Genomic DNA, 27,586 nt, shown 5'->3' with positions numbered 1-27,586 from the left:
CAAGGGCTGCCTGGGCTTTCTCAAAACACGGTTGCTAGGGTACAAAAGTGGATGATTCAACACACCATAAGTAGCAGCTACTAGACTTTAGAGACCAGGGTTAATAAATGGATACAGTCTTACATTGATTGTAGTTTATTGATCAAAGTGGTCACTCATCCTATCTGGATTCAGGGGAAGGAAGCAGCCACTAAAAGTTCCTGTCTGGCTTAATCACTTGGGCTTTTCTCTTACTTTCTCATCCCTGCAGCATCCTTTTAAAAAAATTTTAATTTAATTTGAAGTTATGGGATTCGTGTGCAGGATGTGCAGTTTTGTTACATAGGTAAACATGTGCCATGGTGGTTTGCTGCACCCATCAACTCATCACCTAGGTATTAAGCCCAGTTGCATTCTCTATTTATTCTGATGCTCTCCCCTCCCCACCCTCCACCATAGGCCCCAGTATGTGTTATTCCCCTCCCTGTGTCCATGTATTCTCATTGTTCAGGTCTGACTTGTAAGTGAGAACATGTGGTACATGACTTATACAAGAGCAGTTCATGTGAGCACCTCAGAGAGACGTCCATGCGTATCTAGCATTTCACCCACTTCCAGCCCAGGTGGATGGACTCACTGTCAGAAAGAACCAGTATGTGAACTGAAATGGGGAGAAAGCTGATGGGCTTTGTGGAAACCTATATGAAGGCACTGTCACACTTTTCTCCATAATCCAAACTGTCTTCATATACTGAGGAAATTTTTACCAAATTCACATTATATTCCAGAAGCAAACCTGTTTCTAATGTATCTGAAAGATTCTGCCATTCTAGTATTCTATCCTCTATTCTTTATATCTTCCTCTCTTCTAGCTTTCAGAAATAGAAATGTGTAGCTGCTTAAAAAAGAATACTTTTCTTCAATTTCGGAACGAAACTCTAGAGGCACCATGTAGGGAAATTCAAAGGAGATGGTTTCATTGATGTATATTTTAACAAATGATGCCTGGAGAACCTCCACATTTCTGACTAGAGAATTTCTAAGAGGGAGTCAACTAATCCCCATGAATAATAGGACTTTTTCTGTGGCCAACGAATTCTTATAGTATATTATCATGGTTCCACATGCTAATTAGAAAAATTATGGACAAGTATTGGGCACATGTGGTAATTATCTCCCTGTGGAGGTGGAGAGCTCACTTACCAACCAAGGCATTGAGTCCATGGCTAATGTAAAAAGGAAAGGCCACTGATGACACTCATTGAGCCATTACCTAAAGTAGCCATGGAGAAAGGGCACAGGTAACATTTTTCTGTGGAGTAATGCTGTTTTCTTATTTTGGTCTTGGGAGCTCCTGAAAGATGAAGAAGAACCCTGAGGCATCATGACAGGGAAGACAATTTTGGTAAATTTCACCTAGAAACCTTCACAGAAGTTTCTAGGAGGTGCCTGAGACTGAATAAACTGGCAGGTTACAAGGCTCTAGAACTCTGATTTGAAGAAATGTAAAATTTTAATTTTTATTTAGAGACCTTGAATTTTTTTTATTAAGAAGACCAGTGACAGTCATTTATTTTTGTGTCAAATTTTAAAATTGTTGAGTTTTTCCCATGAGCTAGTGATCTGTTTACCCCTAGTTATTACTAATGAAAAAACAGAATTGTAATCAAATGACAGAAAGAAAAGCTGAATAGTGGAAAAAATAAAGATAAAGATTGAAACCAAGGCCAAAGCAAAGACAGAGACCCAGGATAAGTCTTGATTATTTCAGGGGTGGGGGTAGTATTAGTCTTAGAAAGGAAGAATAAAAAAATTACAGTAAACATACACTGCATGAGGAATACAGAAATGTTTCTCACTTAAGAGGCACATAATAGTGCCTCTTAAGGAAACCAAGTTACTACAAAATAAACTAATTAGAATTATTATTAATTCATTAATAGACATTTATTTATTCCTGAAGTATCTATATCTCATTTATTTAAATATTGGATAAAGTTGGGGATACAAAGGGAATAAGATGAGGCATTTATCCTTGAGGCTATTAAATCTATTGGAGAGACCAATGGGAAAGAAAAAATTAGATATAACATGTTTTAGACAAGCTTTAGATTACTAAGAAGGGAACAGCAGACCCTCTTTAGACATATTGGGGAAAGTTAGATAATTGATAACTCTAAAAATGGGAGGAATGAGTGGGCCATACATGAAGGGGAAATGATATTGGAGGCTGAGATTTCTCTCTCCTCTCTTTCTCAGTGGAATCTTGAGACACAAAGGCATATAAAGGAAACTAAGTATTTCAGTACAATTCCTGTGTGATGAAAACTTAGAGGATGAGATTGTAAATGTATATGGGACAGAGAATCATCTGTCCTATGATTCAGCTTAAGGAATTTTGACTTTACCTTACAGGTGATGAAGAGTTACTATGCAGCATAATGTGAAAATATGAATTCACTATTTCTACTTGTTAAGAAGATGATCTAGTTACTCTATTTTTCTTCTTTTCTTTTCTTCCCCTTTCTCATTTTTCTAAGTGTTTCTTTCAATCTGTAATGCCTTCCCTTCCAAACTCATGTCATTACCTCTTATTTACCAGTAACTGTAAGCAGTACCCTAGACTGAGTTAAGTCAAATATTTCCATAGTAAATTTTATTTTTGACTATTAGTTTCCACATAGGTTCCAAGGATGAGTTTGAAAGAACAGATGGGGTAGGAGTTATAGAGTAGATACTGAGTAATGTGACCTTACTTCTCTTTCAGGTACACCAATTTTCTTTCACGTACACCAACTTTCTTTGCGTACTTTGTCACTGTTAATATTGGGGATGAACCTATAAGTGAGAAAACACTCCAAGAAAGGATATATGGAAAGTGGAAAGACATAGATGATGTCTCAGGAAGAATGTTAGTGAGGAATCTGTTTTGGTCAAATGCATGGTGTATATTCTTTATTTATAAAGTTTAGAGATAAGGCCATTCAAAAATATACTGAGATAGAAAATAAAACTCTTGGTTCTCTTCCCATTTCAAAATTTTATTAAACATTTGCCTAAACAAAACAGCAAATATTGATAGCAATTTAGTTATTTGTAAAGGACTTCAAGCCCCTAAATCAAGTGTTTCTAAAATTAAAATCAAAAGTTTAGCTAGTGAGATAATGGAGGAGACTATTTGATAATCAGAAATGATAAATAATATAGCAACATTTTTTACGGGATTTTTTGTTCTACATTCAGAGAATAATGTCAGAGAGATTTTTCATCCCAAAATGTTGAAGCAGAGTGTTAATATTACAGGGTAGGTAAATATTAAGGTAACAAGTTTTGAAAATCCCTGGAATCAAATATCATCTACCTGAGAGTTTTCAAATGATTTAGAGAATAAAGTGATATCATTGGTCATTGATTTTTTTTCCAACAGGTTTTGAAACACTTAGTATATGTTGGGCGTCATTGTATGTGTTCGAGATGCAGTTTCTGTTATCTGGTAAGTTATAGTTTGTAGAGTCAAAGATAATCTTATAATAGTAGTTTGTGGCAAGACAAGTAAGATTCTAGTGACTACTCAGGAAAAAAAAAATGATGCAGCATGATTAGGAAACTGTAGGAAGAATTCTATGAGTAAAGTCATTTTAAATGAAAAGTAAAAGGAGACCACAAAATTAAAAGCAGAAAAACGGTAAGTATAAAGCAGAGACTATTTCCAGATATAGAAAGTAGTATGAAAAATGACTCGATTGTGTAAAAATTCTCACTGCTGAAGTACATATGAAGGAATCTATAATGGCAGTTATGAGTGAAAAGGTGAAACTGGGAAAAGTGTGAAAGACCTAGAATATTTGATAGATAACTGAGAGTCAGTTGGTTTGGTAATATGATAGGATTTGTTCTATAGAAAGACAATTCTGCTGCTATTATGGAGGATTACTCAGAGTGGAAGAGAGAATCTTGTCAGTTCACTTATAATACTATAGTCCAAGCAAATGACAATTACTTGCAAAAAATAATAATGAATCCTAAAAGTGAACAAAAATAGATTGAATGTGGAAGATTAGAAAAATGGTGAGTTTAAACATGTAGTAGAAATTTATAGCTTAGATGGCTTAAGAGTATTTTGAAACTACTTATTGAGATACAGAATCTAGATAAAAGAACACATTTAGGCAAGAGGTAGCACAGAATAAGAGTGCTTTGATTAAAATGTATGTAATTCAGTACCAGCAATGATAAATATGTTGGAGGCCTTAGGGAAGGTATCTGAGCCCACCTATTCAGAAATTTAGAGACAGTTCTTTGGAATGACAGTGTTTTGGGCCTCCAAGCCAGGTACATCAAGGATAGGACATAAAACAATGGGCAACAAGTGAATGCTGAAGCAAAACTAAATGATTCTAGCCATGTCTTTTCTGTAAGGAGAAATCAGGCCTATAATCCTGTAAGAGTTTGTAGAGTAATCATAAAGCTAGTCCTAAAACAATAGCAATAGTTCAAAACCAATTTATGTTTAACAAATGAATGCATGAAAATTGGTTATATAATTAGTTGTAAAAGGGAACTGTGCTCTTTAAGTAACACAAAGACAAATGGATGCTTTTCTAGATGGGGAAGGTATTAAAAACAGGCGTAGAAAGGTGAATCATCAGACAATGGTGTTACAGCTTATTCATGCTATCGCTTATTGGTATATGTATCAGTAATCAGGATAAAAGTGTGACCATTGAAAATAATAATTAATATAAAGGATTTTATAACATTAGGTTACAAGAATCCTCTCTAGTCTGCAGGGAATATGTTCCAAGATTCCATTGTATGCCTGGAACTGTGAATAGTACTGAACTCTAAATATACTGTGATTTTTTTTCTATAATACATGGCCATGATAAGGCTTAATTTATAAATTAGGAATAGCAAGATATTAACAACAATAACTAATAATAAAGTAGATCAATAATAACATTATATCAGCATCACTGCTCTTGCACTTTGGAGTCATTATTAAGGAAAATAAAGGTTACTTGAGCACAAGCTTGGTGATACCATGACAGTTGATCTGATAACTGGATGGCTTCTGAGTGACTAATGGGTAATAGCATATATAGTCCGGATACACTGCACAAAGGGATGATTCTTGTCCTGGGCAGGAAGGAGCAAGACAGTGTGAAATTTCAACATGATACACAGAAGGGCACACAACTTAAAACTTGTGAGTTGTTTATTTCTGGAATTTTCCATTTGATGTTTTTGGATTGCAGTTGACTTGGGTACTTGAAACTAACCTGGGTACTAGAAACCAGTGAAAGCAATACTTTGGATAAGGAGGAACCACTCTATTAAAAAATTAGATGGGATCTATATAAGTCTCCAAGTAGGGGACCTGATGGATAGGCTTTATTTGAGCAAATGACTGTACACTTCCCATGAACTTTTGTCCCCAGATTCACTGCTAAAATCAGCAGCAGAAAAATAGCAGTTTGAATGCATATCAATTTAGAAGATCTTCTCGTTACATTTACAACTCTTTTTTTCTCTCCCATGCTTGTTGTTTCTCATTCAAACAAGGCTGGCATGGCTACTTTATGAAGGTAAGTCTCCCTGAATTTTAAGTTCCAAAGATCTCTGGGTCTGATCGTATTGGCTTTATTCCATGGGATCAACTCTTCATGGCTAATTCCTCCTCTGTCACTGAGTTCCTACTGCTGGGCTTCTCTAGCCTTGGGAAATTGCAGCTTGTCCTCTTTGTGGTCTTTCTCTGCCTCTATTTGATTATATGGAGTGGAAACATCATCATCATCTCAGTCATTCACTTGGATCACAGCCTCCACACACCCATGTACTTCTTTCTAGGTATTCTTTCTATCTCGGAAATCTTCTACACAATCGTTATCCTGCCCAAGATGCTTATCAACTTATTCTCTGTACTAAGGACACTCTCCTTTGTGAGTTGTGCCACCCAGATGTTCTTCTTCGTTGGTTTTGCTGTTACTAACTGTCTGCTTCTGGGAGTGAAGGGTTATGATCATTATGCTGCCATCTGCCAGCCTTTGCACTACATTGTTCTCATGAGCTGGAGAGTATGTGGACAACTGGTAGCAACTTGCATTATTAGTGGCTTCCTAATACATCAGGTGTATTAGGTCTTTAGCCTTCCTTTCTGTGGCTCCAACTTTGGTCTTTAGCCTCCCTTTCCGTGGCTCCAACAAGGTCAACCATTAGTTTTGTGATATTTCACCAGTTATCCGACTCGCCTGTGCTGACATTGAAATCAATGAACTGATCATCTTCATCTTTGGGGTCTTGGTGCTTGTTTTGCCCTTGATATTTATCTGCATTTCTTATGGCTTCATTGTCGACACCATCCTGAAGATCCCATCAGCTGAAGGCAAGCAAAAAGCCTTCTCCACCTGTGTTTCCCATCTCATTGTAGTCATTGTCCATTATGGTTGTGCTTCCTTTGTCTACTTGTGGCCCTCAGCCAAATATACGTCGGGCAAAGCTAGGCTGGTGACAGTGACCTATACCATCATCACCCCACTGTTGAACCCCATGGTATACAGCCTCAGGAACAAAGATGGGCAGCTGGCTATTCAGAAACTGATTGGAAAGTCTGGGTTTTCTCTTAAGACTCTATAATCAGAATACTTTCTAAGAGTATGGACACCATTAGACCAATTGTGTCATGATTATTTAAATCATGAGATTATCTAGTCTATTTATCTATCTAACTGTGAGGCCTCAGATGAGTTGTTTGACATTTGGGGCCTTCATGTTCTATGTATAGCAGAGATAGCAATATTTTCTGCCTGGAGTCATTGTAATTAAGAGAGATTACAAAATATCTAGCAATAAAACATAACTCTCCTCCTCTTTCTCTTCTTCCTCTGGATTTATAGTCCTCAAAAAGGTCTTAGTGGCCAACTTTTTTTGCCCTATATTTGTCTTGTTTGACCAAAATCTCTGATTGTACTGTGTTTAAGGTTATGTCCAGCTTCAAATGAGGTGTCGAGGCCTGAAGGTGGCTTAGATCTAGTGGTATGACATGGCAGGGAAAACTGTACCATATAGGTAATTAGATGATTTAAAACTGGACACTGGTTAGGTCATGACTAAAGCTTTGACTCTTCTCTGAATCTAAATTCTAATACATGGAAAATAGGGATAATGTAATTTTCGTGTTCTACTTCATGGGGGTTTTATTTGTATCTTATAAACAGTATAAAAGAAAGTGTAAAAGAAGTGCAAAATGTGAAACTATATACAATGTAGAACTCATATCAAACAACCTTTGCATAACTGAGAGGATTTTATGTCTTTCAAGTTCTTCAAAACAGGTATTTTGGGATAGCTTTTCTGACTGCTCCTTTGAACCACTTCTTATGTAACATAGAAGTTATGCTACATAATGGAATGGAAAACAATATTCAACCACTCTGTCCCATCTCAGGCTAAAAGTCCCTACGGCTTTCCACACTGAATTTATTATGAAGAGAAAGCTACCCAGTTTCAAATTTATCATGGGAATATATAAGATTTGAGAGAGAAGTACTTTGGTGATCATCTGGTCCAATCTCTCACCTGTACAGAAATTTCTTCTTCTAAGGGAAACCCTTCTCAGAACACTGATTGAGCATCAACGACCTCACAAAAGGTATGATCCCATTGCACTCAGCTCTTACTATTATTCCCTCTCATTTCAGCTGATGTTTGCCTCTGCTTTTCATGCATTCTAGCCCTTGTGTCATACAGTAAGTCGAGTCCTGATTCACAGATGTTTGAGACAGTTATTATGACAATCTGAACGTTTTCCATAACTTATGTGACCTGAATTTCAGATGCCTGACTATCCTGGATGCAGTTCTCTAGCTATGGTGTGGATTATCAGTATTCTTTTAAAATAATAATAAATAGCCGGGCACGGTGGCTGAAGCCTGTAATCCCAGCACTTTGGGAGGCCGAGACGGGCGGATCACGAGGTCAGGAGATCGAGACCATCCTGGTGAACACGGTGAAACCCTGTCTCTACTAAAAACTACAAAAAAACTAGCCGGGCGAGGTGGCGGGTGCCTGTAGTCCCAGCTACTCAGGAGGCTGAGGCAGGAGAATGTCCTAAACCCAGGAGGCGGAGCTTGCAGTGAGCTGAGATCCGGCCACTGCACTCCAGTCTGGGCGACAGAGCGAGACTCCGTCTCAAAAAAAAAAAAAAAAAAAAAAAAAAAATTATTAATAAATAAAACTGAAGTTCATATTTCATATGCAGCCTCTTTTTTCTGGGGTATAATATAAATGTATTCTTTCCTGTTAACTTTATTTAGATTTTCAGATTAAAATGTGTCAAATCACAAACAATGTTTTCTTATATTTAAAAATTATAACCTCTGTTCCTATTTTTATCTCCCTTTTCCAGTTTTTGGTCTGAGTATTTTTATTTATTTTCATTTTACTTCATTTCATTTTCATAGTTAAATAATTATGGCATTTCAAGTAAAACGGTGGTTATTACCATTGTTTCCTTCTATTCTTTTTTTTTCTAATGGGTTTACATTTCTCATTTGTTGACCAAATATTATTTAAGAATGAAGTGTTTATGTTTTATAGATAAATTCTTGCTGATATTTAAATAACTTCTGTTACTTATTTCTAGTTTAGTTTTGTGTTGTGGGAGAATGTGATTGACAGTTCTATTTTTACAAATTGTTATGCTTTATTAATGGTTTCTTATGAATTATGCCCAGCAAAGCACATTCACCTAGATTAAAATTTTGGTATGTGTAGATGTTATATTTATTTTATGAATTAAATTTAATTAAACTATTTTAATACACTATATTGTTATTGGTGTGTATATGACCTGTCATGGTTTCATATTGCTGAATTAAAATGTTTCACTGCATTTTAGAGCTTATTAGAGTTTTATTATACTCTAGCAACATTGACGTTGAATTTTGTTGTGAATTCTTCTATTACATACTAGGTAAACCTCTTGGGATTTAACATGTATGTTCTACCTATAAATGCACTAAAATAATAGTAGGTGTATTAAAAAATACATATAAGCCTTCATCAAGAAGATAAACAGGAGAGAACAACACAGGGGAGATATCAAAACAATTATAGAAGCAAAAATAAAAAGGATGATTGACATAGTTGTAAGAGGAAGAGAGAAAGTTGAAAACACACCTGCAAAATGGGGAAGCCAACCAGTTCACAATGCTGAACTGTATCTGGACATTCTTGTCACAATTGGGTCACCCAGATGATATTGGAAAGAGTAAGATTGGTTTAATATCTGAATAAGGAGCTCAAATTCTCCATCAGTGCTTCTCAAATCATCTGCAATAAAGAACCAGTTTCATTTTACATTTCATAGAAGGCCAATACTTCAATAAAATACAATAAAAATCAATGACTAGAAAAAAGAAATGAAAAGCACCTGAGCAATTCTATACTCTGTTCCAAAAAATGTGGCTGATTGTGTGTTTGTGTGTCTCAGTAACATCAAATTTTATAGTAGTTGCTCACCACTGGTAAGTAACAAAAATATAATTTAGTTTCTATACCTGTCTCATTACAAGCCAATAACAAAAAGCTCTTAGATCAGCACTAGACTGCCAACTCCCACTGGAGTAGCATTGCTTTGTATCTGTTGCATGCCAGGTTAAGATTGGAGGTTAACTTTTATGGCAGTTAAACTAAGGACTTCTGACTTCAAACACTCGATAGAACAGAGGCAAATGTAAGGGTCTGTACTCCAAGCAGAGTAGTAAATGTGAGTGCTTTCATACTGTGAGGAACCACCAGCCTCTTTCCCAACACTCAGACCCCAAATTGACAGACAGTCTTACACCTTTCGCTTAGGTAGTAGGAGTGTTTCTTTCTGGAGAAGGTAATGAGAAGTTAGGAGCAATTTCAACAAAATGAATAGCATTGCTTTGCCTGACTTCTTCATTGGAGCCCACCAGTTCACAAGGTCTCCCCATGTGCAGAGAGCTTCGAACGGGCTTTTTAGTGCTGTGGTCTGGAATATATTTGAACATCCAAGAGTTATCAGACATTTGAAGAAGGCTTTAACATGAAACACAGATACCTAAAGATAAGAGAGAATCCCTAGGGGGGATACACAGACACTGCATAGGATAAAAAATAAAGTAATTGATACATTCATATAAAATATATCAGAACCATGAAAGAAGAACAGTATACCATGTACATTTTTTAATTAAAACACAAACACACAGAAAAGTGTACAAATTATGATGAACATATCAATTAATTATCACAAAGTGAATATGAACAGGTGAAAAAATATAACATTCCAAACACTTCATTACCCCCCGCCTATTCTCCAACAGAAACAACATTCATGGCTTCTAATATCATGCATTAGTATTTTCATGCCTTCACACTTTATAACAATATAATTACAGAGATATATTCCCTAGGATTATTTTCTTTTACTCTAGTCTTTTTCTCTTTTTGTATCTTTTTCTGTTATAGCCTTATCCATCATGTTTATTGTCTTATGTTCCTCCAAGTTTAGCCTTCATTTATGAAATAATTTTTCTTTCATTTCCAACTGCTTCCTAATCTATCCCCTCTCTTTTCAAAACTTCTCCTCCTGTATTCACTCCTAAGTTTATGATTCCGATCTTTGCTATTATTTTGTATTTTCTATCACTTCTTTAACTTCTTTGACCTCATTTTGAAATATTTAGTTAGAGTTTTCAGAGATTTTGAAGTCATATCTTCCTGGCTATTGCAAGTTGTATTCCCTGGGAAGCACATGCTGAGATTGCTTGGCATGTAGAGTATTTGTTAATAAATGCATGGGATTAACACCTGTGGAATGTGGGGGGAAGTATTGGGTACAGAGAGAGGTCAAGCCGAATGCACTCCTAGTGACAGCCTCAGTGGACCCAACAGTGAGCGCCGTAGCTAGAATGACCATTCAAAGACATCCTGAGCTGGGCCATGATGACCAGGGCTTTATTAATCTGCATAATTTTGTTTGGGTGTAGTCTGCTCCAAGAAGCCTGTTACTTTGGACAAGGTGTCTGTGTTGCTGACACAATGACTCAGTTGACAGCTAAAGTCTGCCTACTGACAGAGCTATCATCAGTTGGGGAGCAACGAGTCCTTTATTTGAACAGGAACCTGGGCAGAATATCTTGGTTTTCACTCTGTAGGTGCACAGTTATTCTCTATAGTAATGCTGTATTGCTAATGATTTTTTTTCTCATAATAACTTCATATGAGATATAGGGGTGATCTTTCCCTGAATTCATGTTTAGTGAGATTAGTTTTCATGTACTCTTGTAAGGGGAGGATAGTATTCCTACTTTTGCAGCTCTTGAGCTCCCTCTTGTGTTGTCATCAGAAAGTATTCAACTGTCAATTGGAACCTCTAAACATTCCTTGTTTTGGCTAATATCAAATCGGCCAACTGACTTTTTAAGTTATTATCATTGGCAGTTGTTTTTTGTTGTTCTTGTTGTTCTCCCGATATTAGTACTTCCAGAAGTTGTTCTTTTGCTCTTGTTTCTTTATCACCATTTCTAATACTATACTTAGAGGAACTCTAAGTATATGTTAATTAGATTTTTAAAAAACATGGTCATGAGGGTTTTTAATTTCCCTGTTACACTCACTTTTTTCCTTATTTTTAAATTAAGGAATAGTTTACATTTAAAAATTTATGTATTTTAAGTATCAGTTATTTGAGGTTTTACAAATACATTCACCCATTTAACCACCCCACCAATCAAGAAATACATATTTTTGTCACATCCAAAAGTTATCTCATGCGAATTTCCAGGTGACTCCCTACCCAGAAACAACACATAATTGATTTTTATCAATACAGTTCAGTTTGCACTTCTTGAATCTGAGATATATGTAATATTATAGTATATACTCTTGTGTGTCTAACTTCTTTCAGAAAACTTAATGCTTATGAGATTCATCTATCTTATTGCATGTAAAATAGTTTGTCTTTCTATCGATGTAGTCACCTAAATGGATATGCAAAAACATATTTATTCATTTATCTCTTAATAGACATTTTGTTCATTCTAATTATTGGCTGTTATAAATAAACCTGCCATGAACATATTTTGAACAAATCTTCTGTGGACATTTGTTTTCATTCCTCTCTCTTATATATTTAGGAGTAGCACTTCTGGGGTCATAAGGTAGGTAGACATTTAACTCTATAATATGATTCCCAAATGTTTTCCAAAATGGGTACACCACATAACTTTCCTACCAGCTGCTTCACATTCTCTCCAACTTTTGGCACTGCCTGTTTTATTTTCCTGTATTTTTAATATATGAATAATTGTTTTATTATACTTTAAGTTCTAGGGTACATGTGCACAACGTGCAGGTTTGTTACATGTGTATACATGTGCCATGTTGGTGTGCTGCACCCATTAACTCATCATTTACATTAGGTATTTCTCCTAATGCTATCCCTTCCCACTTCCCCCATCCCACGAAAGGCCCCGGTGTGTGATGTTCCCCACCGTGTGTCCAAGTGTTCTCATTGTTCAGTTTCCACCTATGAGTGAGAACATACAGTGTTTGGTTTTCTGTCCTTGCCATAGTTTGCTCAGAATGATGGTTTCCAGCTTCATCCATGTCCCTACAAAGGACAGGAGCTCATCCTTTTTTACAGCTGCATAATTCCATGGTGTGTATGTACCACATTTTCTTTTTTTTTTTTTTTTTGAGACGGAGTCTCGCTCTGTCGCCCAGGCTGGAGTGCAGTGGCCGGATCTCAGCTCACTGCAAACTCTGCCTCCTGGGTTTACGCCATTCTCCTGCCTCAGCCTCCCGAGTAGCTGGGACTACAGGCGCCCGCCACCTCGCCCGGCTATTTTTTTGTATTTTTTAGTAGAGACGGGGTTTCACCGTGTTAGCCAGGATGGTCTTGATCTGCTGACCTCGTGATCCGCCCGTCTCGGCCTCCCAAAGTGCTGGGATTACAGGCTTGAGCCACCGCGCCCGGCCCACATTTTCTTAATCCAGTTTATCACTGATGGACATTTGGGTTGGTTCCAAGTCTTTGCTATTGTCAATAGTGCCGCAATAAACATATGTGTGCATGTGTCTTTATAGTAGCATGATTTATAATCCTTTGGGTATATACCCAGTAATGGGATCGCTGGGTCAAATGGTATTTCTAGTTTTAGATCCTTGAGGAATCGCCACACTTTCTTTCACAATGGTTGAATTAGTTTACACTCCCACCAACAGTGGAAAAGCGTTCCTATGTCTTCACATTCTCTCCAGAACCTGTTGTTTCCTGACTTTTTAATGATCGCCATTCTACCAGGTGTGAGATGGTATCTCATTGTGGTTTTGATTTGCATTTCTCTGATGGCCAGTAATGATGAACATTTTTTCATATGTCTTTCGGCTGCATAAATGTCTTCTTTTGAGAAGTGTCTGTTCATATCCTTCCCCCACTTTTTTGATGGTGTTGCTGATTTTTTTTCTTGTAAATTTGTTTAAGTTCTTTCTGGATTCTGGATATTAGCCCTTTGTCAGATGGGTAGATTGCAAAAATTTTCTCCCATTCTGTAGGTTGCCTGTTCACTCTGATGGTTGTTTCTTTTGCTGTGCAGAAGCTCTTTAGTTTAATTAGATCCCATTTGTCTATTTTGGCTTTTGCTGCCATTGCTTTTGTCATTTTAGTCATGAAGTCATTGCCCATGCCTATGTCCCGAATGGTATTGCCTAGGTTTTCTTCTAGGGTTTTTATAGTTTTAAGTCTAACATTTAAGTCTTTAATCCATCTCGAATTAATTTTTGTGTAAGGTGTAAGAAAGGGATCCAGTTTCAGCTTTCTACCTATGGCTAGCCAGTTTTCCCAGCATCATTTATTAAACAGGGAATCCTTTCCCCATTTCTTGTTTTTGTCAGGTTTGTCAAAGATCAGATGGTTGTAGATGTGTAGTATTATTTCTGAGGGCTCTATTCTGTTCCATTGGTCTATATCTCTACTTTGGTACCAGTACTATGCTGTTTTGGTTACTGTAGCCTTGTAGTATAGTTTGAAGTCAGGTAGCATGATGCCTCCAGCTTTGTTCTTTTGGCTTAGGATTGTCTTGGCAATGGGGGCTCTTTTTTGGTTCCATATGAACTTTAAAGTACTTTTTCCAATTCTGTGAAGAAAGTCATTAGAAGCTTGATGGGGGTGTCATTGAATCTATAAATTACCTTGGGCAGTATGGCCATTTTCACAATATTGATTCTTCCTATCCATGAGCATGGAATGTTCTTTCATTTTTTTGTGTCCTCTTTTATTTCATTGAGCAGTGGTTTGTAGTTCTCCTTGAAGAGGTCCTTCACATCCCTTGTAAGTTGGATTCCTAGGTATTGTATTCTCTTTGAAGCAATTGTGAATGGGAGTTCACTCATGATTTGGCTCTCTGTTTGTCTATTATTGGTGTATAGGAATGCTTGTAATTTTTGCACATTGATTTTGTATCCTGAGACTTTGCTGAAGTTTTTTTTTTTTTTTTTTTTTTAATCAGTTTAAGGAGATTTTGGGCTGAGGTGATGGGGTTTTCTAAATATACAATCATGTCATCTGCAAACAGGGACAATTTGACTTCTTCTTTTCCTAATTGAATACCCTTTATTTCTTTCCCCTGCCTGATTGCCCTGGCCAGAACTTCTAACATTATATTGAACAGGGGTGGTAAGAGAGGACATCCCTGTCTTGTGCCAGTTTTCAAAGGGAATGCTTCCAGTTTTTGCCCATTCAGTATGATATTGGCTGGGGTCTGTCATAAATAGCTCTTATTATTTTGAGATACGTACCATCAATACCTAGTTTATTGAGAGTTTTTAGCATGAAGGGCTGTTGAATTTTGTCAAAGGCCTTTTCTGCATCTATTGAGATAATCATGTGGTTTTTGTCTTTGGTTCTGTTTATATGCTGGATTACATTTATTGATTTGTGTATGCTGAACCAGCCTTGCAAATCCCAGGCATGAAGCCAACTTGATCATGGTGGATAAGCTTTTTGATGTGCTGCTGGATTTGGTTTGCCAGTATTTTATTGAGGATTTTTGCATCGATGTTCATCAGGAATATTGGTCTAAAATTCTCTTTTTTTTTTTGTGTCTCTGCCAGGTTTTGGTATCAGGATGATGCTGACCTCATAAAATGCGTTAGGGAGAATTTCCTCTTTTTCCATTGATTGGAATAGTTTCAGAAGGAATGGTACCAGCTCCTCTTTGTACCTCTGGTAGAATTCAGCTGTGAATCCATCTGGTCCTGGACTTTTTTTGGTTGGTAGGCTATTAATTATTGCCTCAATTTCAGAGCCTGTTATTGGTCTATTTAGAGGCTCAACTTCTTCCTGGTTTAGTCTTGGGGCGGTGTATGTGTCCATGAATTTATCCATTTCTTGTAAATTTTCTAGTTTATGTGCATGGAGGTGTTTATAGTATTCTCTGATGGAAGTTTGTATTCCTGTGGGATCAGTAGTGATATCCCCTTTATCATGTTTTATTGTGTCTATTTGATTCTTCTCTCTAGTCTTGCTAGCAGTATATCTATTTTGTTAATCTTTTCAAAAACCAGCTCCTGGCTTCATTGATTTTTTTCAAGGGTTTTTTGTATCTCTATCTCCTTCAGTTCTGCTCTGATATAAGTTATTTCTTGCCTTCTGCTAGCTTTTGAATGTGTTTGCTCTTGCTTCTCTAGTTCTTTTAATTGTGATGTTAGGGTGTCGATTTTAGATCTTTCCTGCTTTCTCTTGTGGGCATTTAGTGCTATAAATTTCCCTCTACATACTGCTTTAAATGTGTCCCAGAGATTCTATACACTGTCTTCGTTCTCATTGGTTTCAAAGTACATCTTTATTTCTGCCTTCATTTCGTTATTTACCCAGTAGGCATTCAGGAGCAGATTGTTCGCTTTCCAAGTAGTTGTGCGGTTTTCAGTGAGTTTCTTAATCCTGAGTTCTAATTTGATTGCACTGTGGTCTGAGAGGCAGTTCGTTATGATTTTTATTCTTTTTTTTTTTTTTTTTTTTGAGACGGAGTCTCGCTCTGTCGTCCAGGCTGGAGTGCAGTGGCTGGATCTCAGCTCACTGCAAGCTCTGACTCCCAGGTTTACGCCATTCTCCTGCCTCAGCCTCCCGAGTAGCTGGGACTACAGGCGCCCACCGCCTCGCCCGGCTAGTTTTTTGTATTTTTTAGTAGAGACGGGGTTTCACCATGTTAGCCAGGATGGTCTCGATCTCCTGACCTCGTGATCCACCCGTCTCGGCCTCCCAAAGTGCTGGGATTACAGGCTTGAGCCACCGCGCCTGGCCGATTTTTATTCTTTTACATTTGCTGAGGAGTGCTTTACTTCCAACTGTGTGGTCAATTTTGGAATAATCGTGATGTGGTGCCAAGAAGAATGTGTATTCTGTTGATTTGGGGTGGAGAGTTCTGTAGATGTCTATTAGTTCTGCTTGGTGCACAGCTGAGTTCAAGTCCTGGATATCCTGGTTAACTTTCTGTCTCATGGATCTGTCTAATGTTGACAGTGGGGTGTTGAAGTCTCCCATTATTATTGTGTGGGAGTCTAAGTGTCTTTATAGGTCTCTGAAGACTTGCTTTATGAATCTGGATGCTTTTGTATTGGGTGCATATATATTCAGGATAGTTAGCTGTTCTTGTTGAATTGATTCATTTACCATTATGTAATGCCCTTCTTTTCTCTTTTGATCTTTGTTGGTTTAAAGTCTGTTTTATCAGAGACTAGGATTGCAACCCCTGCTTTTTTGGTTTTCCATTTGCTTGGTAGATCTTCCTCCATTCCTTTATTTTGAGCCTATGTGTGTCTCTGCATGTGAGACGGGTCTCGTGAATACAGCACACAGATGGGTCTTGACTCTTTATCCAATTTTCCAGTCTGTGTCTTTTAATTGGAGGCATTTAGCCCATTTACATTTAAGGTTAATATTGTTATGTGTGAATTTGATCCCGTCATTATGTTAGCTGGTTATTTTGCTCATTAGGTGATGCAGTTTCTTCCTAGCATTGATGGTCTTTACAATTTGGCATGTTTTTGCAGTGGCTAGTACCAGTTGTTCCTTTCCATGTTTAGTGCTTCCTTCAAGAGCTCTTGTAAGGCAGGCTGGGTAGTGACAAAATCTCTCATCATTTGTCTGTAAAGGATTTTATTTCTCCTTTACTTATGAAGCTTAATTTGGCTGGATATGAAATTCTGGGTTGAAAATTCTTTTCTTTAAGAATGTCGAATATTGGCCCCCACTGTCTTCTGGCTTGTAGAGTTTCTGCTGAGAGATCTGCTGTTAATCTAATGGGCTTCTCTTTGTGGGTAACCCGACCTTTCTCTCTGGCTGCCCTTAACATTTTTTCCTTCATTTCAACTTTGGTGAATCTGACAATTATGTGTCTTGGGTTTGCTCTTCTCGAGGAGTATCTTTGTGGCGTTCTCTGTATTTCCTGAATTTGGACGTTGGCCTGCCTTGCTGGGTTGGGGAAGTTCTCCTGGATAATATCCTGAAGAGTGTTTTCCAACTTGGTTCCATTCTCCCCATCACTTTCAGATACACCAATCAAACGTAGATTTGGTCTTTTCACATAGTCCCATATTTCTTGGAGGCTTTGTTTATTTCTTTTTACTCTTTTTTCTCTGAACTTCTCTTCTCGCTTCTTTTCATTCATTTGATTTTCCATCACTGATACCCTTTCTTCCACTTGATGGAATCAGCTACTGCAGCTTGTGCATGCGTCATGTAGTTCTAGTGCCATGGTTTTTAGCTCCATCAGGTCATTTAAGGTCTTCTCTACACTGTTTATTCTAGTTAGTCATTTGTTTAATCTTTTTTCAAGGTTTTTGGCTTCCTTGTGATGGGTTTGAACATCCTCCCTAACAAAGCTCTCTAACAAAGCTCAGAGAAGTTTGTTATCACCAATCTTCTGAAGCCTACTTCTGTCAACTTTATTCCATTGCTGGTGAGGAGCTGTGATCCTTTGTAGGAGAAGAGGCTCTCTGGTTTTTAGAATTTTCAGTTTTTCCGCTCTGTTGTCTCCCATCTTTGTGATTTCATCTACCTTTGGTCTTTGATGATGGTGACCAACAGATGGCGTTTTGGTGTGGATGTCCTTTTTGTTGATGTTGATGCTATTCCTTTCTGTTTGTTAGTTTTCCTTCTAACAGTCAGGACCCTGAGCTACACGTCTGTTGGAGTTTGCTGGAGGTCCACTCCAGACCCTGTTTGCCAGGGTATCACCAGCAGAAGCTGCAGAATAACAAATATTGCAGAACAGCAAAAGTTGCTGCCTGATCCTTCCTCTGGAAACATCGTCTCATAGGGGCACCTGGCCATATGAGGTGTCAGTTGGCCGTTACTGGGAGGTATCTCCCAGTAAGGCTACTCTGGGGTCATGGACCCACTTGAGGAGGCAGTCTGTCTGTTCTCAGATCTCAAACTCCACGCTGGGAGAACTACTGCTCTCTTTAAAGCTGTCAGATAGGGACATTTAAGTCTGCAGAAGTTTCTGCTGCCTTTTGTTCTGCTATGCCCGGCCTCCAGAGGTGGAGTCTAAAGAGGCAGATGGGCCTCCTTGAGCTGCGGTGGGTTCCACCCAGTTCGAGCTTCCTGGCCACTTTGTTTACCTAGTCAAGACTCAGCAATGGTGAACGCCCCTCCCCCAGCCTCGCTGCCACTTGGCAATTGGATCTCGGACTGCTGTGCTAGCAGTGAGCAAGGCTCTATGGGCATGGGACCCGCTGAGCCAGGTGCAGGATATAATCTCCTGGTGTGCCGTTTGCTAAGACTGTTGGAAAAGTGCAGTATTAGGGTGGGAGTGTACTGATTTTCTAGGTGCCATCTGTTATGGTTTCCCTTCTCTAGGAAAGGGAATTCCCCTACCTCTTGCGCTTCCCAGGTGAGGCGATGACCTGCCCTGCTTTGGCTCACACTCTATGGGCTGTACCCACTGTCCAACCAGTCCCCATAAGATGAACATGGTACCTCAGTTGGAAATGCAGAAATCACCTATCTTCTGTGTTGCTCATGCTAGGAGCTGTAGACTGGAGGTGTTCCTATTCAGCCATCTTGGAATGATCTACAATATATTAATAATTCTAGGGAGGGTAAGTAGTACCTCATTTAGTTTTATTTTGTATTAGTCTGATATCTAATTATGTTGAGCATTCTTTTATCACTTGCCTATTGACTATTCATTCCTTTAGTAAATTGCCCTAGTCTTCTGCTCATAGTAATAAGATTATTTTAAAATTATTTAATCATACTATTTATATATTCTGTATTAAGTTTGTTTGGAACACATATGTACTATGAATATTCTCCCCAAGTCTGTGCCTTGAATTTCTATTATTAAGTAGTGTCTTTTAATGAGGGCAGGCTTTATAGAATTTTTATTAATTAAATTTACAATTGTTTTCTTTTGTGTTTAGTACTTCTTGTGTCTTGTCTAATAAACATTTTCCTAAACTGAGATCAAAGAAACATTCCCTTATATTTGTGCCTAGAGCTTTATAGTATTAGCTTGTACATATGATGCAGGTTCATTTGTTTATGTTTTATGCCTTAATCAAATATACTGAGACATGATTTATATACAATAAAATACACCAATTTTAAGTGTATAGTTTGATGTTCTGACATATATGTACAAACCTGTAACCACCACCATTATCGAGATATAGAACATTTCTTTGCATTAAGACAGAAACAAAGGGTTGTCAGTGACAGTTTCTACCCTACATCAGGCTTAGCCTCCAACACGTTCTGCATATATTTGTATTGTACTCTATTACTTATTCATACAGATAAGTCATTTCAAGTTAAAAGAGGATTTTTTGTTTTTTATATCATCCCTTCTTGCAATGCTTTTCAATTAAAATCAGATATAGGCAATCCTTTACCCCAGACTTACCCAAAGTAACTTTTCTGCTGATTTCAAATGTGTTAAAAGTTGTGTAACAGAATATCCAGTCTGTATTTGTTTTACAATACTTTTAAAAAACATCAAGAAATGTTTATTAAGCTACACTTTAAAAGACAGTTTAGTATTAGAATAAAGATGAACAAATAGATTAATGGAACAAAACAGAACATTCAAAAATAGAAACACATATGTATAGTTAATTTTCTACAAGGCCCTCAAGGCAATTTATTGTAAAAATGATATTAAAAATGAAAAAAGATATAGAACATTTCTATTACCCCAAATTTTTTCACATGCCCCATCCCATTGCGCCCTGTATACCACCATCAGCCCCAGGAAACCAATGATTTGCTTTCTATTGCCAGAATTTAGTTTGACAATACAAGAATCTTATCAGAATAAAATAACATTTTGCTTTCTAACTTCTTATCACTAAGCATACTTTTGAGGTTTATCCATGTTGTATGTGATTTCACAGTTCATTCTTTTTGTACCATTGTGTACATATACACAATGGTTTTATTTTCTTACACTCTCAACAGAAATGTATGAGATTTACCAGTTGTTTAATATTCTCAACAAAATGTGTTAGTCTTAATTTCATACATTAAGTAGATGCATAATAGTATTCAATTTTGGTTAGAATTTAAATTTTCTTGATGACTAAAGACACTGAATATATTTTTGTGTGTGTATATTGACCATCTACATATTTTTTAGTTGAGTGCCTTTTCAGATCTTTTGTCCAGTCCTCAATTAGAGGCATATTTTCTTCTTTCCAATATTTGAATTGGTTCCTTTGTCTTCTTAATTGAAATCTAAGAGTTCTTTATGTTTTCCAGGTATATCTATTTTTGTTACATGTATATTATGCAAATATTGTAACTTGCTTTTAATTTTCTACTATGTCTTTTGAAGAGCAGAAGTTTCCTTTAGTTTTGATAAAGTCCAACTTATTGACTTTGACTTTTATAGTTTAAGTGTTTTCTGTCATACTTAATAAGTTTCTGAAAAATTCAAGCTCACTAAGGTTCTATTTAACATTCTTTTAAATAATATTAGTTCTTATAAGCAGGATGTGATTCATCTCCAGTTAATTTGTGTAAGTGGTGTGAAAAAAATGTCAAGATTCTTTTCTATCCAAATGCTTTATGATTGGAAAGAGTATTCTTCTACCATTAAATTGCATTGAGGCTTGTAGAAAATTAACTATACATATATGTTTCTATTTCTAAATGTTCTGTTTTGTTCCATTAATCTATTTGTTCATCTTTATACTAATACTAAACTGTCTTTTAAAGTGTAGCTTAATAAACATTTCTTGAAATCAATGTAATGCCCTCTGGATTCTGCCCTCATAATCCTCATGGGAAACCATCCATGAGGAAGTGCTATACTTTAGAACTTGCTGGAAAACCACTCTCTGATGTACTCTGCGGATAGGGGGCATCTATGGGAAGACGCTTCTGTTTGCAACCTTCTGGGAAAATATCTTTGATGATGGTATTGCCTGGGAGGTAGCGCTACTGGGAGTCCTACTTGTTACTAGACTTCACACACACGGCATGTCCAGGTAGATGAAAGCATGCCAGAAATGGGAAGAGATCCCCATTTTAACTTCAGTGTCCTTTCACACCTTCCAAAGAAAAGCTTAACATCATGTCTGCTGGGTAAAGGAGAAACATTCCAGTAACACAATCAGGACAAATAAAGGTAGATTTGGAGCTAAAAGGCAATTACATTCTTAATTCTCTTTCTTTTTAAAATTTTGACAGGATTTAGTTTTTATTCATCTCTGTGAGCCCTGGTATTATGTTAATGTCAACAGATGTTTATAAAGTATACTCCACTAAAATTTTTCTGAAAATTCTAACAAGAGCATTTGAAACAAGGGTTAGAGAGGTCAATTACAATTTCACTCAGAAAAAACAATAGCACTCTGGATTTATTCAATAATTGTTTTTTAATATAGTATGGGTCACAGGTATGCTAGTTTTTCAACTAGGTCAACACTGATTTTTTTGTGTGGTGGTAAGAACATTTAACATAAACCCCCACCCCCTGGTAAAACGGTATTGGTAACTGTAATAATATATTATGCAATTCTTGCATTGCTATAAAGAAATACATGAAACTGGGTAATTTATAAAGAAAAGTGGTTTAGTTGGCTCATGATTCTGCAGAATTTATAGGAAGCAGGGTGCTGGCATCCACTTGGCTTCTGGTAAAGCCTCAGGGAGCTTTCAATCATGGTGGAAGGTGAAGCAGGAGTGGCCACATCACACGATCAGAACAGGAGAGAGAGAGATAGGGGAAGGTGCCACAAATTTTGAAATGGCAAGATCTTGTGAGAACTTGCTACTATCATAAAACTAGACCAAGCCATGTGAAGTTCACCCCCATGACCGAAACACTTCCCACCTTCAGCACTGGTGATTACAAGTCAATGTGAGATTTGTGTGGGGACAAATATCCAAACTATGTCAATATTTCTTTGGCTCCTCCCAAATCTGTGTCCTTCTCACATTGCAAAATATATTTATGCCTTCCTAACAGTCTATGGCTTTGCAGGGTTCAGTCCCCATGGCTGTTTCCATGGGTTGGTGTTGAGTGCTCTTGGCTGTTCTATGTGCAGAGGACAAGCTACCAGTGGATCTTCCTTTCTGGGGTCTGGAGGATGGTGGTCCCCTTCTCATAGCTCCACTAGGCAGTGCCCTAGTGGGAACTCTGGTGGGGGGCCCAAACCCACATTTCCCTCTGCATTGCCATAGTAGAAGTTCTCTGTGGGGTTCTCCACCCCTACAGCAGGCATCTCTCTGGGCACTTGGGCTTTTCCATATGTCCTCTGAAATCTAGGCAGATGGTGCCAATTCTCATTCACTCATGAACTCTGTGTGCCTACAGGCTTAAAACCATGTGCAAATTGTCAAGGCTTACAGTGACTTGAATTCTCCAAAGTGGCATGTTGAGCAGTACCTGGGCCCCTTTGAGCTCCAGTTGAAGCTGGAGCAGCAGAATGCAGGGAGTAGTGTCATGAAGCTGTGTGTGGCAGTAGGACTTCTGGGCCTTCAATGGAAGGGGCTGCCACAGAGTTCTCTGAAATGCCTTCAAGGCTTTTTCCACATTGTCTTGGTTATCAGCACTTGGCTCCTTTTTAGGTATGCAAATTTCTTTAATAAGTGGTTGTTATACAACCTACTTGAATTCTTCTCCCCTCAAAAGCTTTTTCGTCCTTTGCCACATTGCCAGACTGCAGATTTCTCAAACTTATTCTCTACTTTCCTCTTGAATGTGTGTTTCAGCTTTAAACACATGTTTGTGCCCACATCTGAGTGTAGGTTGTTAGAAGCAGCCAGGCCACATCTTGAGTGCTTGGCGGCTTAGAAATTTCTTTCATCAGATACCCTAAATTATCATTTCAAAACTTTAATTTCCACACATCCCTAAGGCATGAATAGAAGGCAGCCAAGTTCTTTGCTAAGGCATATCAAAAGTGACCTTTGCTCCAGTTCCCAGTATGATCCTCATTTCCATCTGAGACCTCCTCAGTCTGAACTTCACTGTCTATATCACCCATCTGCATTTGGGTCACAACCATTTTACAAGTCTCTCAGAAGTTCTAAACTTAACTTCAACTTCCTGTCTTCTTTTGAGCCCTCCAAACTCTTCCATTCTCTGCCCATTACCCAGTTCCAAAGCTGCTTCTACACTTTCAGGTATCTTTATAGTAATGCCCCACTCCTCTGTACCAATTTCTTGTGTTATGCCATTCTTGCCTTGCTATAAAGAATATACCTGAGACTGGGTAATTTATAAAGAAAAGAGGTTTAATTGGCCCATGGTTCTGCAAACTTAACAGAAAGCATGGTGCTAGCATCTGCTTGGCTTCTGGTAAAGCCTCAAGGAACTTTCAATCATGGCAGAAGGCATAATGGAAGGAGGCACATCACTTGGCCAGGGCAAGATCGAGAGAGAGAGAGAGAGAGAGAGAGAGAGAGAGGAAGGGAAGGTGCAACACTTTTAACTGACCAGATCTTGTGAGAACTCAGTTACTATCACAAAGAAAGTACCAAGCCATGAGGGACTCATCCCCATGATCCAAACACCTCCCACCAGGTCCCATCTCCAGCATTGGGGATTATAATTCTACATGAGATTTAGGTGGAAACAAATATTCAAACTATATAAAATCATAATGTTTTACAGTTGGTTTCTAGAATTTGTTTATCTTGTGTAACTGAAACTTACATTCAACAAAATGGAACTCACATTTTCTCCTCCTTTGCCTAATGGCAACCACTGTTCTACTCTGTTTCTATGAGTTTGACTAATACTGTATCACTTTCTCTTCTGGGCATATATTCAAAATAATTAAAATTGGGATTTTAAAGTGACATTAACAATCCCATGTTTATTATAACATTATTCACAATAGCCAAGAAAAAAAATAACCTAAATGTTCATGAACAGATTGATGGGTTAAGAAAATGTAGTATATACTTACAATGGAATATTATTGAATGTGATTAGTAATCTTAGAAAAGACAAGAAAAAACTTGTTGCCTTTTCTCTGTTTTTCACCATGTGAGGCTATAATTAGAACACAACTATCTTAAAACCTGAAGCAAGCCCCATTAGTAGATGCTGAATCTGTGAGTAGTTGAGCTTGGACTTCCCTCCCTGCAGAACTGTGAGAAATAAATGTTTGTTGTTTAAGCCACCCAGTCTATGGAAATTTGTTATAGCAGCTGGAACTGATTAAGACAGACGGTTTTCACCGCATGTTCTCACTCATAGGTGGGAATTGAACAATGAGATCACTTGGACACAGGAAGGGGAACATCACACACCAGGGTCTACTGTGGGGAGTGGGGAGGTGGGAGGGATAGCATTAGGAGATATACCTCATATAAATGACAAGTTAATGGGTGCAGCACACCAACATGGCACATGTATACATATGTAACAAACCTGCATGTTGTGCACATGTACCCTAGAACTTGAAGTATAATAATAATAAAAAAAAAAGATAAAAAAAAAAGACAGATGGTTTTCATTTCTGTGGCATCAGTGGTAACGGCTTCTCATTTGTTTCTGATTTAATTTATTTGAGACTTTTTTTTTAGCCTACATACCTTTTAATCATTTTTTTTATCTTTTCAAAAAACTAATTCTTGGTTTTAAATATTTTTCAATTGTTTTAATATTCTCTATTTCATTTATTTCTGCTTTAATCTTTATAATTCTTTTAGGTATAACGTTAGATGGCTTATTTGAGATCATTCTTTTTTAATGAGAGTGTTTCTTGCTATAAACTTTTCTCTTACTGCTCTTTTTGCTGCATTCCATAATTTTTTTAAATTTGTCCTGAGATACTTTCTAATTTCCCTTTGATTCCTGCTATGACTCAATGGTTGTTCAAGAGTATGTTGTTTAATTTCCACATATTTGTAAATTTTTCATTTTTTCCTACTGTTTGTTCCTAGCTTCATTCTATTGTGGTTAAAAAATATATTTTTATGTGTATCTGTCCATTCTCACATTGCTACAGAGAAATACCTGAGACTGAGTGATTTATAAAGACAAGAGGTTTAATTGGCTCATGGTTCTGCAGGCTCTACAGGAAGCATGATGCTGGCATCTGTTTGGCTTCTGAGAAGACCTCAGAAAAATTACAATTATGGTGGAAGGTGAAGGGTGAGTAGGCATATCACACAGCCATAACAGGAGCAACAGAGAGAGTGAGGAGAAGGTGATACACACTTTTAAACAACCAGATTTTATGAGAACTCACTCATTCATTTTTACAAGAACAGCACGACCGGGATGGTGGTAAACCATTTATGAGAAATTCATGCTCATGGTCCAATTGCTTCCCATCAGGTTCCACCTTCAATACTGGGAATTACAATTTTACATGAAATTTGGGCAGGGAGACAGATCCAAACCATATTCATATATGATTTTAATCTTCTTTTATTTTTTGAAACTTAGCACATGATCTTTCCTGAGGAATGTTCTGTGTATTTTTTGAGAAGAATGTGTATTCTGCTGCTGTTGTCTGGAATATTCTGCATATGTCTATTAGGATCATTTGATCTATTACATTGTTCATGTCCACTGGTTCTTTATTGATGTCCTGTCTGAATGTCCTATCTTTATTGCTATCACTGTGTATTTCTTTCTTCAGATCTGTCAATATTTGTTTTATATGTTTATGTGCTTAGATACTGGATGCACACACACTCATATTTAGATTTATAATTAGTGTATCTTCTTATGAATTGACCCTTTTCTTCCATCCTTTCTTCTATTGTGTAAAAGTAATCTTCTCTGATAGTAAGTATTAATTTCTTACTTTTTATTTTTTGTGTATTTCTTGCAGATTTTTGATTTGCTGTTACTGTGAGCTGGTAAATGACATTTTATAACCAAATATTTTAAATTGATGTCTACTTAACTGGTTATTTAAAAAGAAAAACAAATAAACAAAGAGAAAACAAAAAAACCCCTACACTTTGACTCTATTCTTCCTGCTTTTTGAGTTTTTGTTGTTTTTATTTATAACTTTTTCTACACTCTACCTCTTAAAAAGTTGTTGTAGTCATTATTTTTGATAAGTTTGTATTTTATTCTTCCTATTCAAGATATGAGTGGTTTACACACCACAGTTACAGTGCTAGAGTATTCTGTATTTACTTATTTATTTACTATTAGCAGTGAGTTTTATACCTTCAGGTGATTTTTTTGTGGTTCATTAATGTCCTTTTTTCGGATTGAACAACTCTCTTTAGCATTTTTTTTTGTAGGATCAGTCTGGTATTGATGAAATCTCTCAGCTTTTGTCTGTCTGGGAAAGTCTATTTCTCCTTCATGTTTGAAGGATATTTTTGCTGGATATAATACTCTAGAATAATAGTCTTTTTTTTTAGCCCTTTATATATATCATCCAACTATCTCTTGGCCTGTAAGGCTGCCACTGACAGGTCTTCTGCCAGACATGTTCAAGCTCCTTTTTATGTTATTTGTTTCTTTTCTCTTAGTGCTTTTAGGATTTGCTCTTTATCCTCGATCACTCAATTTTGATTAATAAATCGCTCGAGATAGTTTTATTTGAGTTGAGTCGTCTTAGTGTTCTGTGACTCTGTATCTGGATATTGGTATCTTTCTCTAGATTTGAAAAGTTCTTTGTTATTATTTGTTTGAATAAACTTTCTACTCCAATCTCTCTACCTCCTTTTTAAGGCCAATAAGTCTTAGATTTGCCCTTTTGAGACTATTTTCTCACTCTTGTAGATGTGCTTTGTTTTTTTCTCTTTTCTCCTATGACTGTGTATGTTTATATAACCTGACTTCAAGGTCACTAATTCTTTCTTCTACTTTATCAATTTTTCCATAGAAAGACTCATGCATTTTCACCTTTTTGATTGAATTTTTTAGCTCCAAAATTTTTGTTTTTTTATTATTTCAATTTCTTTGTTAAGTTGCTCTGATAGAATTCTGAATTCCTTCTCTATGTTATCTTGTGATTCATTGAGCTTACTCAAGACAGCTATTTTGAATTCTCTGTCTGAAAGGTCACATATCTCCATTACTCTGGGATTGATCACAGGAGACTGATTTAGTTTGTTTGGAGGGGTCATGTTTTCTTGGAT

The 27,586-nt window shown here is 37.1% G+C and overlaps 1 pseudogene; it reads left to right on the top strand.

Annotated features, from left to right (window-relative positions):
• Positions 1 to 495: 495 nt before the first annotated feature.
• Positions 496 to 7,958, top strand: LOC101024619 (annotated as a pseudogene).
• The last annotated feature ends 19,628 nt before the right edge of the window (positions 7,959 to 27,586 follow it).

This window comes from Papio anubis, chromosome 1 (assembly GCF_008728515.1).
Source record: "Papio anubis isolate 15944 chromosome 1, Panubis1.0, whole genome shotgun sequence".
In the NCBI taxonomy this organism is placed as follows: domain Eukaryota; kingdom Metazoa; phylum Chordata; class Mammalia; order Primates; family Cercopithecidae; genus Papio; species Papio anubis.
The sequence above is the reverse complement of the archived record's forward strand: the minus strand, read 5'-3'. Positions and strand labels throughout refer to the sequence as shown.